We start from the raw sequence: 13,978 nt of genomic DNA on the forward strand, positions 1-13,978 counted from the left end.
CAGGGGAGGAGCCGGAGGAGGGGACAGAGGGGCCTGTCGGCCCCGCCGCGAGCAGGGGAGGCCGCGGCCGCCGATCGCTGGCTCGCGGGCTCGCAGGCTCCGGCGCGCCCGGCTGCAGCCCGGGCTCCGGCCGCGGGGGGGCGGGGCGGGGGCGGGGCCGACAGGCCCCTCTGTCCCCTCCTCCGGCTCCTCCCCTGCTCAGTCCCCTAGCGCCCGGCCCCGCTGCCCCGACCGCGGAGCCTGCCGCCGGGAAAGGGAAAGGGAGAACCACTCCCGCGGCACCCGCAGCCCTGCGCCAAGCCGTCTGGCAGACGCGGCGGGGCGGGGATCCCCGGCGGGCTGACTCCGGCAGCGCGGGCGCCGCTTGGGCCGCCCGCTGCACGGGCGTCCCTCGGCGTGGGGAGCACCGACGGGGCTGCACCCCTCGGAGCTCCGGTCTTCCCCATCTGCGAGAGGACTTAACCCCTTACAGATGAAGGCGGCAGTGGGGGGCTCCTGCTGCCTGGATTTGGAAAACCCCAGCTGGGCACCTGCAGAGGAGGGAGCCGGCCCCCCCGCAAGCAAACGGGGTGGCAGCCACCTGGAGCCCAGGCGAGGGTTACCCGGAGGTTTCCCTTGGGAAGAAAGAAGCTTAGGAGGAGGAGTGTGAGCCGGGGAACCCTAGCAGCTCCTAACAGATAATCCCAGGGGGCGCTAGGAGCGAAGACTGGGGGACTGCGCCGCTCTGCTCCAGGACCCCAGCGCCAGGCGTGACACCGGGGCCACCTGGTGGGTGCTAGTTGACCCTCCGTATCACCGCAGCCTCTTGACCAGTTAGGTCCCCGAATACCCTAACTGGATCTTGTGGGGCCGCGAGGACCGCTTCGGATGAGGTCACTGAGATGCAGAGGGGCGATGGAAAGCTAGTGACCTGCTCGCAAGCGAGGGACGTGGAGGAAAGGGTTGCACAGCCCACCTCGGCCGCGCGGGAGCTTCGGGGCTCCTCTCGGCCTCCCACCGCTCTCCTCGCTGCTCGCGGGCGACCCCCTTCGTTCCCAGTAAGAATTCACAGTTTTCTCCATTCGCAGGCTGTGGCCAAGTTCGTGGTGCCTCATACCTCGTACAGATGACCGGGATAATACCCAATCGCTCTTCACATCCACGTCTTAACAAGGCGGCTCTATAATGTCTCTCTCCTTTTTTTGTGGTTTCAAGGAGAAAGAAATCCTTGTCCCATACTTGGCACCTTTACTTTTTTTTTTCTTTTTAAGATTTTTAAGTAATCTCTACACTCAAGGTGGGGCTCAAACTCGCAATCCCCAAGATCAAGAGTCCCATGCTCCACCTACTGAGCCAACCAGCCGCCCCTCCAGCCCCTTCATCGGCACCTTTAACCTTCCCTCTCCATGTTGCATGTGCAACACTTGCCTGGTCTTAAAATAACAATCAGCCAGGACACTTCTATTCATACCAGCAGAACTCCTAGCTCTCCTTACTTTTTGCTCCTTAACCCTTTGAAGGAGTCCTCTGGGCAGACCCCTACAGCAACTTCGCCATCAGCTCATGGCCAGAATACTAAACCCCCAAATTCTATTCCCTCGCCAGGGGCCTCCTACCCTCCTACTTTGAACCCCAACTCCCTGCCCACTGAGAGAGCCCTCTGGTCTTTCTGGCCACCTCATTTCCCATCGTCACTATCCCAAAATGAATCCCAACCCATCATCTCAAGGCCTCCTTTTCACACTGCTCCCTGGGTTTCTCCCACCTGTCAGATCCTGGGCAGGTTCCTGCCCCTGCCCCATCTGCCAATGCCTGTGGACAGTGGAACCAATCTCAGTGACCCATTTACCCCCACCCCAGGCTCCTAAGCACTGCCCAATGAAGCTGGCTCCCCACTGCCTTTAGGCAGCCAAAAGTTTCTGTCACTTTCCTCTACCTACAGATTTATTCAGTACAGAAACTTGTCTCTAGCACGAAGTCCTCCCCTCCCAACACTCCCTCCTCTCCACTTTCCATTCCCACCCTCCATCTCCCACATCTCAAGAGATAGCCAAAGCCTTGTTTTTCCTCCTCCTGAAGTCTCTATCTCCATCTGGACCCTGAGCCCCTCCCTTCCCAGTTGCTCTGGGACCAGCTCTGTTACTGAAGTAGCCCCCTTCTTCCCTCCTCCCTGGGCTCTTTCCCCTGTGCCTCGGGGTTGGGTTCCTTGCCTACAACCAGTGCAGTCACACAGAGCCCTCCACTTCGAAGAGCCCCACACTGGCTTCAGGCTCTGCTGTTGCTGTCTTAACAATTCTGAATGACGTAGCCAAGACACCCCAAATTTTCATGGTGCAGTCAGCTCCACAAGCTACACAGCTGGTCCTGGTGAAACACACACACACACACACACACACACACACACACACACACACACACTCAAATGGTTTCCATCTTAAAAGCTGCACCTTTATGAATCCTGCCTCTCGCTGGCTTATCTCTTCTTTGCTTCCTGACCAGTCTCAGAAGAAAAGAGCTATATTCATTTCTCAGCATCCTCACTACCTCTTTGCTCCACATCCCACAACACCTGGTGGGCAAGCCCCTGCTGTTCTGAGATCATCAGTGTGATCCTAATTGCCTCATCCAGGGGACACCTGGGCCCTGCTGCCCACTTTCTCAGCAGCATCTGTCACCATGAACCACCCCTTTCCCAAACTCTCTTCCCTCACCTTCAATAGTTATACCGACTCTGGGCTGCCTCCCTCCTCCTCCTCTGCAGCGTCTTCCTCCATCCATACCTCTGGGCTCTGGTATCCTTGAGAATAGAGCATCACAGCTACAGTTACTTTATTGCTGTGTTTCCACTAAACTAAAAGCTCCTCTAAGGCAATGACCATACTACATTCAATCGTATTACTCCCCCCACCTCTGCCAGTGCCTGGCAGAGTGCTCTGCACAGAAAAGGCACACAAGAGATGCCTGATGAATGAGTGAACACCAGAGTCATCTTTAACTCCTGTATCTTGCAATTGGTCGCTATGACTGGTCACTGAATCCATCTCTAAAACGTTTCTCAACTCTGTCCTCCTGTCTAGCTCTCACTCCTATGCTAGTCTTCTAGGGGGAGGTCTCCCCTCCTCAGGTGCGAATGCTACATTTGATCTGCCACTGGCTTCCCCAGAGCCAGTGAGCATTCAAGGATGTGCATTTAATGTGTCACACCTTAGGGCAGAATCCTTACACGCCAACTCCCTTAACTTGACTTACGAGAACCTGTAAGATCTTCCGCAGTCTACCACACCAGACTCGTGTCTGGTCATTCCCCCCTTCATGCCCTGCTTCAAGACACACTGAATTTATTATCCTTCCCCAAACATGCTGGGATTTTTCCCAGTGAGCTTCTCAATTAGGAATGTTCTATCCCATCTGGTTGGCCAGCTGAACCAACTTACTCTTCGCCACTCATGTCTAAGGTCAGCTCTTCTAGATAGCCATCTCCAACTCTACCCCAAACACGGATGGTCTCTCCTTCTTCTGTGGTCCCAGACTGCTTTCTATATGTCCTTTTGGTAGCACCTTTCATACATGCTTACCTATATTTTTATTTACCTATATTTTACCTATGCTCTAATAAACTATAAGATTTCCAGGATTGGAATTGCCTTACTCAGTTTTAGTCTTAAAACTTCAAAGAGTGACTGGCATCAGAAGTCAAACCTTTAAAAATTTTAATGATGTAAGTTATCCTTAATTCTTCTAATGATTTTTGCCCTGACCACTCCCTTGAAAGTGCTTTGAGCAACATTTTTTCTCCTGATTAATAACCAATGTTGTTTTTTCAACTTATTTTTTGAAATCATTCTTTTTTTAATAATATAATGCTTTCTTTTCATTTAAAAGGTCAAGAGTCATAAAACATTATAACAAAAAAAATCAGCTCCCTACTTTACAACTCCCATTCCCCCCCACCACTTCTCAGAGGCACCCATTTTTAAATAATGTAAGTACACTGATATACTCTGATCTATGAATTTTAGACAATACATTGGCTTTTTGTCATGCTAAATGAGGATTTTAGCTTCGTTACAGACCATTTCCCTATCTCCATCTTCCCATTACAGTTTTATCACAGTTTTAATTAAATTCCTATTCAGTGATTTTTTTAAAATGATGATTGTGTTAATACTGTTCATTTTTGTGCTACGTAGTGCACATGATTACATGGCCTTTCTTGCACAACTTTTTGTTTTTCTGAAGTTAGTATTTGCTTTAATTTTTTCAGTTGCTTATTTTTTGTTCCTTGAACAGCTGGTTAGGTCTTCTCATATCCGACAACAGCTCTGCAAATACCTTTTTCAATACTGTCAAAGAATTTCTCAGTGCTGTATTTTCCCGTAAGACGCCCTCTTCAGAGATATTCCTCCGGGTCTCCTCCATGTTCCTGTCCCGTAAGATGCCCTCTTCAGAGATATTCCTCCGGGTCCCCTCCGTGTTCCTGCTCTCATTTGGAATGTGGCTCTCTCAGCCCTATCCTCCTAGAGATTTCCTTGGCTTCTCTCTTGTGTGGTTGCTCCTGGTTCCATTAACTTGTCTTATTCTTCCTCAGTTTATATTCTCAATTTTTATAAATACATACCCCAGCAGTTTCCTGAAAAGATAAGTTTTTGAGAAGTTTTGTATCTGAAAGTATCTTCATTCTCTGTCCTCACACTTGTCTTGATGTGGTCGTTTTGCTTGCAAGAATGACCATAGGAATTCTTCCCTCTCCTTTTATTCCCACCACTTTGCAATCTGACTTTTCCACTTCCTCCCTAAAAAGATGGGGACTATTTCCCCACTCTCTGGATACAAGTGACTTTGTGACTTACTTTGACAAATAGAATATGTTGGAAGTGGCTTTGTGTGACTTCTGAAATTAGACACCAAGAAGTCTTACAGCATCCACTGTCACCTTCTTAGCATGTTGACCTGAGACTACCACATGAGGAAGCCAGGTCTAGCCTCAGGAAAGTGGTAAGAGAACTACTACTGAAGACCGGGAATACAGTTAGCTGTGTTATGCGGCAGTGAAACAATTGATAAAACAACTGCCCAATTGCCTGCAGTGATTTGTGAGATAGAAAATGTATGTAATGAACTATGGACTTAGCTAAGGAGACCTCGGGACCGTATGCTGGAGGTATGTGTCAGGTGCTGCTAACTACATGTAATAATATATTCTGTTTGCAAGTAGAATTTAGAGGAAACATAGAAGGCTTAAGACTTGCTAGGTTGTAAAATAAAATAATCTCATCCTTGGTTCTGTCCAGCTAGTAACTGACTTTCGTAAAGATCGATTTTAAAATGTGGCTTTAAGACCCGCTGTCAAGATCTCAGAGAGATTTAAGGCAGTGGCTAGTAGATACTCTCATTTAAAGAAAAGGGCTTCTAAGAATCCTTAAGGTTGTTATTGCATAGCAGCCTGGCAGACCCAAATGAAAACGAATCATGGATGTAGTGTTTGGGACAAACCCTAGTAAGATTCATAGAAAATCCACCAAGAATTTAAGATAGTTGTGTTGATGAAATCACAACAAATTTGGACTAAAAGGGAACTAGAATTCTTCAAAATAAAAAGAAACCTCTGGAACTCCAACTTGCGATGGGTAAGAAGCAAGATAAGAAAGCTATTCAGCTCTAATCATGGAGCCATTGTTTTGTATTTGTATTTCCCGGGCTTTTGCTTTGTTTTGTTTTGTTTTGTTTTACATGGGAAAGTAAGGATCTACCAGAATGTGGAGCTAAGAGCTATGGAGAACAGTGAACTTGGGAACCATCACAGGGCGCAGAACTGGGCCCTACTCCCCTGGAGCAGGAGGAACTGAAAACATGCCCCAGGCTGGGGTTGAGAACTGTCGTGGATCAGTGCCTGCTGTGTGTCCCACGTTCTCTTTATTTGTGAATGGGTGTGTCATGTCCCAGTCTCACCATTTGTATATTAGGTGTCAGAGGGGCAGACAACTTGTCTGTTTAAGTCACGGGTCTCTGGATCAGAGAAGCACTACCCGAGGAGGTACCCTTGAAAGGCGTCATCTGCGTGAAGCTTCAAACAGCAGTTTCCTCACCACCTTTCCAGCCTCTGCCCCTGCCCCTACCCCTGCCCAGTTCCAGAACCAGCACCACACATTTGAGGGTTTCCTTATGGTAGCACTTCCTTTTTGGTACCAATTTTTCTTGTAGTTCGTCTTTGTTTTATAACAAACCACCCCCAAAAAGTAGTAGCTTAAAACACTAACTGTTTTATCTGTTCTCGGTTCTTTGGGTTAGCAATTTGGGCTGGGCTCAGCTGGGGTCACTCATGTGGTTGCAATCATCTGGAAGCTTGACTGGGGCTGGTGGGACTAAAAGAGCCTCTGTCTGAATCTGCTGACATGTACTGTCAGCAGGCTGGTCTAGGAGACTTCACATGAGATGGTTCATCTCTCCTTTCATGTGGCTTCTCATCCAGTAAGGTAGACCTGGCTTCTTCCCACCGACGGTGTTAGGGTAGCATTCAAAAAGTTCAAGAGAAAAAGTTACAAGGTCTCTGGAGCCTTAAACTCAGAGTGTATGCTGTGTCACTTTTGTCACCATTCTTTGCTTTTCTTTTTTCAGTCAAAGTAAGGCAAGTTCAGCCTAGGTTCAAGGAGGAAGATAATAGATTCCACTCCCTAATGGGAGGAGAAGCAAAATCACATTGCAAAGAGGCACGAACACCTAGATATAAGAAACTGTTGTGTTCAACTTTGCAATAATCGTACACACATGATACATAATTCTAAGTTAGAAATAATTTTCACTCAGAATTTTGAGGCATTGCTGCACTGTTGCCACTAGAAGACTATCAAAGTGGTATCTGTAACTTTTTCTTTTCCCTCTCTCTGGAAGATTTGGAACCTTCTCACTGCTCCCAATACACTGAAATTTCGTATATGAGTTATTTTCCATTTATTGCATTGACACTCCCTTGGTATTTCCCAAAGATTTTCTGTTCTTTGTTTTGTGGGAATGTTCTTGTTTCACGTCTTTGATCACTTCCTTTCCGCAGTTTTATCTGTTTGCTGTCTCTGGAACTCCTATTATTTGGACGTTGGACCACCACGTGAATCCTCTAATTTTCTTAACTTTTCCACCCTGTTAGTCTCTTTGATTATTTTCCTCTCCATTTCGAGGGATTTCCTCAACTATATGTTCCTTCTCTTTTACTGAATTTTTAATTACGGCATTCATGTTTTTAATTTTCAGAAAATCTTTCCTGTTCTCCATTTTTCCTTTTTAGAAGTATCTTATTCTTGTCTCCAGGATTTCCTTGGTTAGCATTCATTACATGCTGTAATAGCATTCATTACACAAATGAATGGTTAGCATTCATTTCCTTGATATGATTCATTACATGTTCTTTAAAGTTTTCATTTCATTGCAGTGTATGTGTTCTTTGACGTGTTTCCTGGCCCCCCCTACTTTCAGCCTTTTTCTTTTGTAACAGAGGTCATTCCCAAATTCTTGTGATGCTCAGCTGTTCATTTGTATTAAAAACTGACTGGAAGTTCTAGGATATAGCAGAGACACTTTGTTTGGTGGGCTTCACTGTAGACCAGGCTGGTAGGCAAATGGATTTTTTTTTCTGGAGTGTCTTTGGGTCTTCTCTGGGGTAGTTTACTTTACCCAGAAAAGTTCTTACCAGTACTGTCCTTCACACAGAGAAAGAGGGCGCCTGCCTTAGGTTCCATGGTTTAGAGGGCCTCACCCTGCCTAGCCCTCCCTACAGGGCAAGGAGTCCATAGCACCAAGAGTCCATGCCCACCTGGCTATTCTCTCCCTAGATTGTTCTCCAGGCAACTGGATGACCCTGAACATATTTCCAAGGCCTATGTGTGCTTTTTCCCTGGAGGCCTGAAAAGAGGTTCAGGAGTGGCTGTTTGCAGTGGAACAGAGGCAGAGTTTACCCATATGAGATCAGGTGTCCACACATCTGGGGTTCATGGCTCACAGGGGGAAGAAAAAGGGTATAGGCTGTGGCTGGCAACCAGGGCCTGGGCCAACCCTCCTAGTGTCATCCTATTCCCATGCAGAGGGCCAAGGAGTCAGAGTTCTAAATTCACATCGGTCCTTCTAAGCTGTCATAAAGGTATATCTGTCAAAGTAGGAAGAACGTGCTTACCATTTTGTTCGATTCATGAATTTTAAATATTTAGACAGATGGCAAGTGGGCCGCCATTTGAAGGAGGCCATTTCAACCTACGTTGAAAGTAGACCTGCATCTTTCTGCCTCCTTGCCTGGCTAGAGCTGGGTGGGGGGAGGGGCGGGGCCACTTGTTCACTCTGCAGAGCGTCCCTTACCTTCCACCCCCACCCCCCACCCACTTCTTAGTGCCACACACTCCTACTTCCTCTCAATCCTGAAGCCATTCTGGCTCATATTCTTCAGACTGCGTCTGCTGCCTCCTAGGAGATAACAAGTGGCCATAAAAACAAGGGGTTACACCAAGGAAGAAAGGGAGTATATTTTTCATGTGATTCACCTGGGAGACCAAGACTAGAGAACTTGAAATAGCCAAGCCAGCATGCTATTGAAACACTGCAGCTGGGGCGCTGAGTGGCTCAGTTAAGTGTCTGACTTTGGCTCAGGTCATGATCTCGGGATTTGTGAGTGCGAACCCCACATTGGGATCTGTGCTGACAGCTCAGAGCCTGGAGCTGGCTTAGGATTCTGTGTGTGTGTCTCTCTCTCTCCGCCCTTCCCCCTGCTTTCACTCTGTCTCTCTCTCTCTCTCTCAAAAATAAAAAAACATAAAAAAAAAAAAAAAAAAGAAAATAGAGGACTCCAAAAGAATGATGGGTGCAATGCCAGTTGAAAATTAATCTGACCAAGAAATAATTCAGGTCCTAACTTTCAAAACATGCAAATGTCAATAATGAAAAGTCTCTCGGAGCTTCCACTAAGGAAGCCAGGCAGAGAGATGTTTGCCATCCTTTGGGATTTGCCCACCGAATCTGAACCAATTTTCAGCCTCCTTAAGTAACAAACTCTGCGGTTACTTAATGCTGCCACTAGGTGGTAGACGTGGCTTACTCAGCACCATTTGAGACATGCTGAACACAAACGTTTCATTTAACTCTCAATTTTACCAAGTATTGTCCTTTTCCTCACTTTTCGGATGATGCTTAGAGCTGCTCGATAGCTTGCTCATATACAATGAGGTTTGCTGAGACTTTAATTTGGGAGTTTGCAAAATGCGATACATAGAAATCAATTCTGTTAGCATAAAACAGGGGAACTGGGAAAAGGCAGGCTAAAAAGTGTCTGCCAGCTTTCTTTCTGCTTCCAGTTATGCCCTGAACTCGCCCTGCAGCGAGAAGAGGCCCGGCCTTTCTCAGAGATATCGGGTGCTTGGAACTCTGCCTGCCGAGTGAAGGTTTTATCCACTGCCTGGATCCCCACCAGGCACCTTGCCTCACAACACTCAAGTGCCCACCAGCATTCGGTTCTAACAGTGGGTCTTTGGATGCACTGGATCCCCACAGCCTGTGCTCTCCTCAGCCACTCACCACCTCCCTCCTGGATGAAGGAAAGCTGAGAAAGATGGAGCACCAGTGGTCCCAATGGCTTCTTTTGATCAGGGCAGGGTCACTCTAAAGAGAAAATGGCCCTCATTGGAGCCAGCCTTGCTGGGCTTAACTTCTCTCACCACAGCTGGAAGTTTGGGGCGTGTTCCAAAATGGTCTTTTTATCTCTTCCCTTGCCAAAGGCCCTGGAGGCCAGAGACATTTGTGGGACATGGCCCACATGTGGACATGGCCGCTTCAGCCTGAATAGCTTTCTGTCACACACAGGAGATGGCACTGTTCCGATCACCTTCCTCCCTTCCTCCCACCCCAGGCCAATCCCCACACTCCCACATGTGCCCCTGGCCCTTGGACATCCATCCAAGCATCATGGTCTTTGTGTATGGTGTAAGAAAGTGGTCTAGCTTCATTGTGTGGCATGTAGCTGGCCAGCTTTCCCAACACCATTTGTTGAAGAGATTGTCTTTTTCCCACTGTAAATTCTTCCCTCCTTCATCACAGATTAATTGACCATAAAATTGTGGGTTTATTCCTGGGCTCTCTATTCTGTTCCTTTGATCTCTGTGTCTAGTTTTGTGCCAGTAACACACTATTTGATCACTATAGCTTTGTAACATATCATGATATCACTGATTGTGATGCTTCCGATTTTATTCTTCTTTCTTGAGATTGTTTTGGCTATTGGGGGTCTTTTGTCGGTCCATACAAATTATAGGATTATTTTTTCTAGTTCTGTGAAAAATACTGTTGGTATTTTAATAAATATTTCATTAAATCTGTAGATTGCTTTGGGTAGTATGAACATTTTAATATTTATTCTCCCGATCCATGAGCATGGTATATCTTCCCATTTGTTTGTGACATCTTCAATTTCTTTCATCAAGGTTTTATAGTTTTCAGAGTAGAGGTCTTTCACCTCCTTGGTTATGTTTGGTTATTCCTAGGTATTTTATTCTTTTTTGATGCAATAGTACCTGGGGTTGTTTTCTTAATTCCCCTTTCTGCTACATTGTTATTACTGCATAAAAATGCAACAAATTTCTGTATATTAATTTTGTATCCCGTGACTTTACTGAATTCATTCATTGATTCTAGCAGATTTTTGGTGGAGTCTTCAGGATTTTCTATATATAGTATCATGTCGTCTACAAAGAGTGAAAGCTATACCTCTTCCTTACCAACTTTGACCCCTTTTATTTCTTTTTCTTGTCCAATTGCTGTGGCTAGGACTTTTCCATAAAGTGGTGATAGTGGACATCCGTGTCTCGTTCCTGGTCTTAGGGGGTAAGTTCTCTGTTATTCACCATTGAGTGTGATGTCAGCTGTAGGTTTTTCACATTTGGCCTTTATGATGGTGAGGTATGTTTCCTCTAAACCTACCTTGTTGAAAGTTTTTATCATGAGTGGATGTTGTAGTTTATCAAATGCTTTTTCAGTATCTACTTAAAGGATTATATGGTATTTCTCCCTTTTTCTTCTTGATGTGATGTATCACATTGATTGATTTGTGAATATTTGAATACACATTTCTCCAACTAAGACATACAAATGACCAACAGATATATGAAAAAAATGCTCAATGTTACTAATCATCAATGAAAGGCAAATCAAAACCACAATGAGATATCACCTCACACCTGTCAAGATGGCTGTTACCAAAAAAAAACCAAAAAAAAACAAAATCAAAATCAAAACAAAACAAAAGACAGCAAGTGTTGGCAAGGACGCAGAGCAATTTGAGTTATGCACATTGCTGGTAGGAACACAAGCTGGTGCAGCTGCCCTGAGAAACAACATGGAGGTTCCTCAAAACATTAAAGTACAACTACCAAAGAATCCAGCAATCCTACTTCTGGGTATTTATCCAAAAGAACTAGAATCAGGATCTTGAAAAGACATTAGAATTCCCATGTTCGTTGCAGCACTATGTACCACAGCCAAAATGTAGAAACAATCTAGGTGACCACTGACCGATGAATGGACAAAGAAAATGTGGCACATACATACAATGGAATACTATTCAGCCTTCAAAATAAAGGGGGAAAGTCTGAAACATGTGACAACATGGGTGACATTTGAAGGCATTATGATAAATGAAATAAGCCTGTCACAGAAAAAGACATACTGTATAATTCTACTTATATGAGGTATCTAACATAGTCAATTCACAGAATCAAAGAGGTGATGCTGGTTGCCAGGGGCTGAAAGGAGTGGAAATTGGGAGTGACTGATCAACAGGCATAAAGTTTCAGTTAAGCAACATGAGTACGCTCTCAGAGATCTGCTATGCAACACTGCACCGACAGTCAACAATAATTATTGTACACGTAATATTTATTAAGAGGTTAGATCTCATGGGGCACCTGGGTGACTCAGTCAGTTGAGCGTCCGACTTCAGCTCAGGCCATGATCTCGTGGTTCGTGAGTTCGAGCCCCACACTGGGCTCTGTGCTGACAGTTCAAAGCCTGGAGCCTGCTTCAGATTCTGTGGCTCCCTCTCTCTGCCCTTCCCCTGATAGTGCTCTCTCTCACTCTTTCTCTCAAAATAAGTAAACATTAAAAAAAAAAAGAGGTTAGATCTAATGTTAAGTGTTCTTACTGCCATAAAATAATTTTTTTTTAATGCAATTCATAGGGTCACCTGTGTGGCTCAGTCAGTTAAGCGTCTGACTTCAGCTCAGGTCATGATCTTGCGGTACATGAGTTTGAGCCCCGCATTGGGCTCTGTGCTGACAGCTTCAGATTCTGTGTCTCCCCCTCTCTCTGTCCCTCCTCTGCTCATGCTCTGTCTCTCAATAATAAATAAACATTTAAAAATTTCTTCTTTAAAAACGCAATTCATAAGTTCCAGACAACACTATCTGCTACCAACATAGCAAGTCTATTAGCCTAGTGCAGGGCACGCTCTCAGAAGTCAGACAGCAGGCTGGGACCCTCTCTTGCTCAATGTTTTGCTCTTAAGCAATGGAAATAACTAAAGGGAAATTTTCCTGAAAACTTTTCTTTAATTATTATTAAACATTTAAGTCATTTGAAAAGATATAAAGAATACCACAACTAATTCCTATGCATCTATTATCCTACAGCTTAAGAAATAAGACCTTCCCAACAGAGTCAATGCCCCTATATACCTTCCCTATTTCTAGTACCTCACCCTCAAAATGCATAATTTATCATTCCTTTTCTTTATACTTTTACTGCATATGCATGTACCCTTAAGGCAAAGTATAGGAGTTTTCTGCTTGGTCTGTTTGGGTTTTTTTTCAGCTTTGACCTTCAATGTTACCACATGAATTCTGCAACTTGCCTCTTTCTCTCAACACCGTGGTCACCCATGCTGACCCATGTAGTTCTAATCCCTTCACTTTCCACTACCACCTTATATCCATTTTCCTGTTAATGGACATTTAGGCCCTTTCCAACATGGGGTGTTCACAACACAGTTATAAATATGCTATTCTACTTTCACTTAGATAAAACCAAATATGGAACGCGTATGGAGGGACAAATTCTAAAGAAGTAAGCCTGCATGACCTGGAATGCAGGTCATCTATCTCAGCCTAGAAGTCAAACTATAACACGGGGCACTAATATCCAGGAATATTTGAGTGTACTTGTGACCCTTCTAGAATCTTCTCACCAAAGGACATCTTTGGTAGCATGGTTTTGAAACATTCCTCATAACACCTGAGTATGTACTGGTCTGTCTTCCTCCCCTTGCTTTTGTTTCTGTGGTGAGATCGTTGAATGACTGTTCTGTTTCTTGCATTTCTATAGCCTTACCTAGAGGCTGAATGGCACATATTGAATAAAAAGCAAGTGGATGGATATCTTTCAACAGGAGGAAGGAATCACCACCTGCCCCCTCGTTGTTCCCACAAGGCTGAGTCTCAGTGGGAAGAAGTCAACACCACCACCTTCCTCAAAGTTTTGATACTTACCCCAAGGCATGCAGAAGAGAATCTCTCCCCCAGCTACAAGAACCATGAAGGCAACACCCGGAAAGTCAGTGTTTACACCTAACTCTGCATGCAAAATGAGAGTGCAAGGGCATGGCTCCGTCCCAGCAAACCCTCAAGAACAGAGTCAAGTGTTCAAACCCCACATAGTGCTGAAAACATCTTTCAAACCCCACATAGTACTGAAAGCATCACAAAGTTCTGCAAATGATATAATGGAAGAAACCGACCCCTAACCAAGGGGTCTGAGTAAGGGAGGCAGGGAAACCTGAGCCTGATATGCAGACAACTGGGCAGGAAGGAGAAGCAGGACACTGGCTTTAGGAAGACACTGTGGGCAGTGGTGGGCAGGAGTTTGGGGAAGAGGTGATTGCACTCATGAACAATCCAGGTGGGAGGTGCTGAGGGCCTTAGCAAGGACCTGGGGCTCCCATGTGGACTCCATGCTTCAGAAGGACTTGAGCAGAGCGGAC

This window comes from Herpailurus yagouaroundi, unplaced genomic scaffold (assembly GCF_014898765.1).
Source record: "Herpailurus yagouaroundi ecotype Mexico unplaced genomic scaffold, PumYag 142, whole genome shotgun sequence".
NCBI lineage: Eukaryota > Metazoa > Chordata > Mammalia > Carnivora > Felidae > Herpailurus > Herpailurus yagouaroundi.